Source organism: Eulemur rufifrons, chromosome 30 (genome assembly GCF_041146395.1).
Source record: "Eulemur rufifrons isolate Redbay chromosome 30, OSU_ERuf_1, whole genome shotgun sequence".
Taxonomy (NCBI): Eukaryota; Metazoa; Chordata; class Mammalia; order Primates; family Lemuridae; genus Eulemur; species Eulemur rufifrons.
Window position 1 is genome coordinate 64,803,152 of NC_091012.1, and position 4,555 is coordinate 64,807,706.

The 4,555-nt window shown below is 42.2% G+C and overlaps 1 pseudogene; it reads left to right on the forward strand.

Annotated features, from left to right (window-relative positions):
- The first annotated feature begins 1,935 nt into the window (after positions 1-1,935).
- Positions 1,936-2,219, forward strand: LOC138378710 (non-histone chromosomal protein HMG-14 pseudogene; annotated as a pseudogene).
- Positions 2,220-4,555: the final 2,336 nt, after the last annotated feature.

The window sequence follows — 4,555 nt, forward strand, 5'->3', positions numbered from 1 at the left end:
AAGAAGATTAATAACAGGCTTCCTGGCTGTTTTTCTTCCCCACAGATGGGAAACCAGAGAAAACAGGGCCTTCTTGATACTCCCAGAAGATATTCTAGAATATATGCGGGGCCGGGCGCGGTGGCTCACGCCTGTAATCCTAGCACTCTGGGAGGCCGAGGTGGGCGGATCGTTTGAGCTCAGGAGTTCGAGACCAGCCTGAGCAAGAGCGAGACCCCACCTCTACTAAAAATAGAAAGAAATTATATGGACAGCTAAAAATATATATATAGGAAAAATTAGCCGGGCATGGTGGTGCATGCCTGTAGTCCCAACTACTCGGGAGGCTGAGACAGGAGGATCCTTTGAGCTCAGGAGTTTGAGGTTGCTGTGAGCTAGGCTGATGCCACGGCACTCACTCTAGCCTGGGCAACAGAGTGAGACTCTGTCTCAAAAAAAAAAATAAATAAAAAATAAAAAAAAATAGAATATATGCGAGACTAAGTAGAGACATTTTAGAAAGAGGTCCAAGGAAATTATAAATTGTTTTTTCAGGCTCCTTTAACCCCAAATTTGAAAATCCATCAAAGAAGGAGCAAACTGACTTGGTAAGATAATGTGGTTGTGACTGAGAGGTGGTAGAGGGAACTTAAAAGGTATGAATTCATTCAGTTAAAAATATTCATTGAGTACTGACTTCATGCTAGTCACTTTTCTAGGCAGCAAAGACATCTAATTTGTATCTCAAAATGATGTCAAAAAGGTAGCAAACTGAACACGTTTAAAACTGTGCTCCCAGTTCTTCCAACCCAGAAACATCTCACAGTCTTTCTCACCATAGTAAGGAACAACTTCATCCTTTCATTTGCTTGGGACAAAAATACACACTATCATCTTTCACTGCTTTCTCTCACACCCCTGATTCCAATCCACCAGCAAATACTGCTGCCTATACTTTAAAAATTATGCAGAATCTATTTCTGACCACCTCCATGGTACCAAGTTTACCCTACCATCATTTCCCAGTCTGGAGTATTGCAACAGCCTATTAATTGGTCTCTCTGCCTCTACCCTTGTCTTATTATGGTCCGTTCTCCATGCAGAAGCCAAATTGATGTTTCTAAAACATATATTCATGTTGCTCCTCTATTCCCGGGGTTGGGAACCACAGCTCTACCTGATATGGCCACCCCTTCCTACATTACCCACTCTGACCTCATGTCCTACCACTCCCAGCCTTGCTTGTTCAGTCCACTCCAGCCACAGTGGGGTCCTTGTTGTTTTCTGAATACACTATGCTTGTTCACATATTCTGGCATTTGCACTTCCTAGCCCCTCCCTCAATAAGATCAATCTTTTTCCTAAAATACAGATGGCTCCAATGCTCACCCTCATATCATTATTCAGATGTCCCCTTACCATTGAGGCCTTTCCTTATAATCTAATTTAAAACTGCCACACACACACATACCCCCACTACCACCACCACTCCCACAAGCACTACCACCACCATTGGACATTTATTACCCTCCCGTCCTGCTTTTCACCATCTGGTATATGATGTAGTGTATTGTTTATTTTCTTATTGTCTATACACCTACTAGAAAATGAGCTCCAAGAGGGCTGTGATTATTATTTGTGTTGTACCATGCCATATCTCCAGGGCCCCTAGAACAGTGTCTGGTACATAGTACGCCCTCAATAAATACTTACTGAATGAAGTGTGAACAAGGACCCTGTTCTCAGGGAACTTACATTCTGGTAAGGAGAGACAGATCATAAACAAACAAAAATAAGCAACCTAGGACCTATAAGATAGTCATGAGGTTCTCCCATCAGCCCCAACTGTGGGCCTCAGCAGCTCTGGTGGCAGTGGGAGGAGAAGCAGCAGGGAGCAGCCCAGCTACACAAAAGCTCCTCTGTGCACTGCAGCCCGCAGGCCTCTCTGCCTCCAAGATGCCCAAGAGGAAGGTGAGCTCAATGGAAGGCGCAGTGAAGGAAAAGCCCAAGAGGAGATTGGCAAGGTGATCAGCTACACCTGCTCCTGCAAAAGTGGAAATGAAGCCAAAAAAGGCAGCAGGAAAGGATAAATCTTCAGACAAAAACTGTAAACAAAAGGGAAAATGGGAGCAAAGGGAAAACAGGCCGAAGTGGCTTAACCTGCAGAAAACGAACAAACTAAAACCAAGAAGAGTCCAGCCTCAGTTGAGGCAGGAGGGAAGGAAACCAAGTCTGAGTAATATCATACACCATGTCTTATCAGTGGTCTCTGCCTTCCTTCTCGTACAATCCGGAGTAGTTTTATCAACTATTTTGTAAATGCGAGTTTTTTAGAAGCTCTAAAAACATTTTTTTTTTTTTTGAGACAGAGTCTCACTCTGTTGCCCAGGTTAGAGTGCCGAGGCGTCAGCCTAGCTCACAGCAACCTCAAACTCCTGGGCTCAAGCGATCCTGGGACTACAGGCATGTGCCACCATGCCCGGCTAATTTTTTCTATATATATTTTTAGCTGTCCATATAATTTCTTTCTATTTTTAGTAGAGATGGGGTCTCGCTCTTGCTCAGGCTGGTCTCGAACTCCTGACCTCGAGCGATCTGCCCGCCTCGGCCTCCCAGAGTGCTAGGATTACAGGCGTGAGCCACCGCACCCAGCCTCTAAAAACATTTTTAAGAAGGAGGGAATCCCACCTCTTTCCAATATTTGTGTAAAGGCGGTCTCTTAAGAGATAAAATCATTTGCTTTTTTTTTATTTTTTGGTACAACAAAAATATAATGTGGGACATCGATTTATGGGAGGCTTTGACTGTCTTGGGTGTCAGCTTAACACTCCAAAGATGGGGAAGCTGGCTTTTATATCCTGCAAAACAAAACGGCAATGTGGAGTCATAATCCTCTATTTAATGTCTTCAACAATTTAAATTATTCCTATTTCCGTATTTTTCAGTAGAATTGTTTCCTAAAGAAAACCACTGCTTGATCAGGGCTCGCTCTGTCAGAATTGTGTACACTCTGTAACATCTTTTGTCGTGGTGGTCCTGTTTTCTGATAATTTTGCTAATGTGCTGTGAAAGATCGAAAACTTGAGTATGCAGTGTATATGCTATTAAATTGCTGGGACGTGCAACAGCTTAGAAACATTCGAAGATATTGGTACTTGATATCCTATTGAGGAAAATTTGCCTCCAAATTTTAAGCTGGAAAGACACTGGAATTAACTGTTTAAAAAAGAATTATAACACATGGTTATTTATATTTTCAGTACACATATTAAGAATTGTATGCAAATTATAATGTCTGTGTACTGACCCTTAATACAACCAATAAAATCTCAAGTATGAAAGAATGCTTTAAAAAAAGAGATGGTCATAAGTGCTAGGCAAATAATTTAAATAGGCTGATGGGTAGATAGTGCCCAGTTAGCTCTTTCAGAGTTGGTGGCCCAGAAGCAAAATGACAAGGAGCCAACCCACAGAAAGTTGAGAAAGACGACTGTTCCAGGCAGAGGAAATACCTGTGCCAAGGCTTTAAGGCAGGCCCCATTTGTGTAATTTCAGTAAGAGCAAGCAGGCAAGCAGAGCTGGTACTCAGAGAAAGGGGGAAAGAGGTTGGATAGGAGATCTAAGAGGGAGGATGGGTTAGATCATAAGGCTTTATAGAGCAGGGAAAACAATTTGGGTTATATTCTAAGTGTGAAGGGGAGCCACCGGAAACTTTGAAATGAGAGAATGCCTTGATAGGATTTATGTTTTAAGATTACACTTGCTGCACTGCTGAGAACGGATTTGGGCAAAAGGAGAAAGAGACTTGGATTATAGCAGTGGTGAAGAGGGAAAAAGAAACAGGGGAATTTGGCCTTATTTTGGGGGTAATAACAAGAAATAACATCCACTGAATGTGACCTATGCTTCAGGCACTGCTCTAAGCACTTTACATCAATTAACTCATTGAATCCACATAACCCTATAAGATTAGTACCATTATTATCCTAATTTAATAGTTAAGAATACTGAGACACACACAGGTTTAGTAACTTTGGTTCCATGATTCAAACCCACGGCATAGGACTCCAGGGCCTGTGTTCCTAACTACCGCAGCACACTGTCTGACAAAGTAGAAGACGCAGGAGAAAACTATATATGGATTAGAGGTGGGAAGTAAGGAGAACAGAGAAATGAAGGATATTCCCTAGAAGAGGCATGGCAGGAAGGTCTAATTCAAAGGGATTTATATCAAAGGAAGAATTTGATTAAATCTTTTGAATCATCCACCAGCCTTTCCTGGCCATACCTTTTAAGCATTTAAAAATATTAAATAATTCTTAAAATTCTTTCTAGGTAGGCTGGATAGAAGATCATAATTACTAAGACTGTTAGGATGGCACAGTCATTGCCAGAGCTCAAGGGAAAGTCAACTGTTGCCACTCCAGTTAGACTAGGTAAATGCTGGGGCAGTCAGGTCACAAGGGGGAGCCAGACACTTGGGGGTAAGTAAGTTTGACCCTGATAGACATCATGGGTGATAGTTAATTTTATGTGCCAACATGACTGGATCAGCCAGGGCAAGCCAGGATATTTG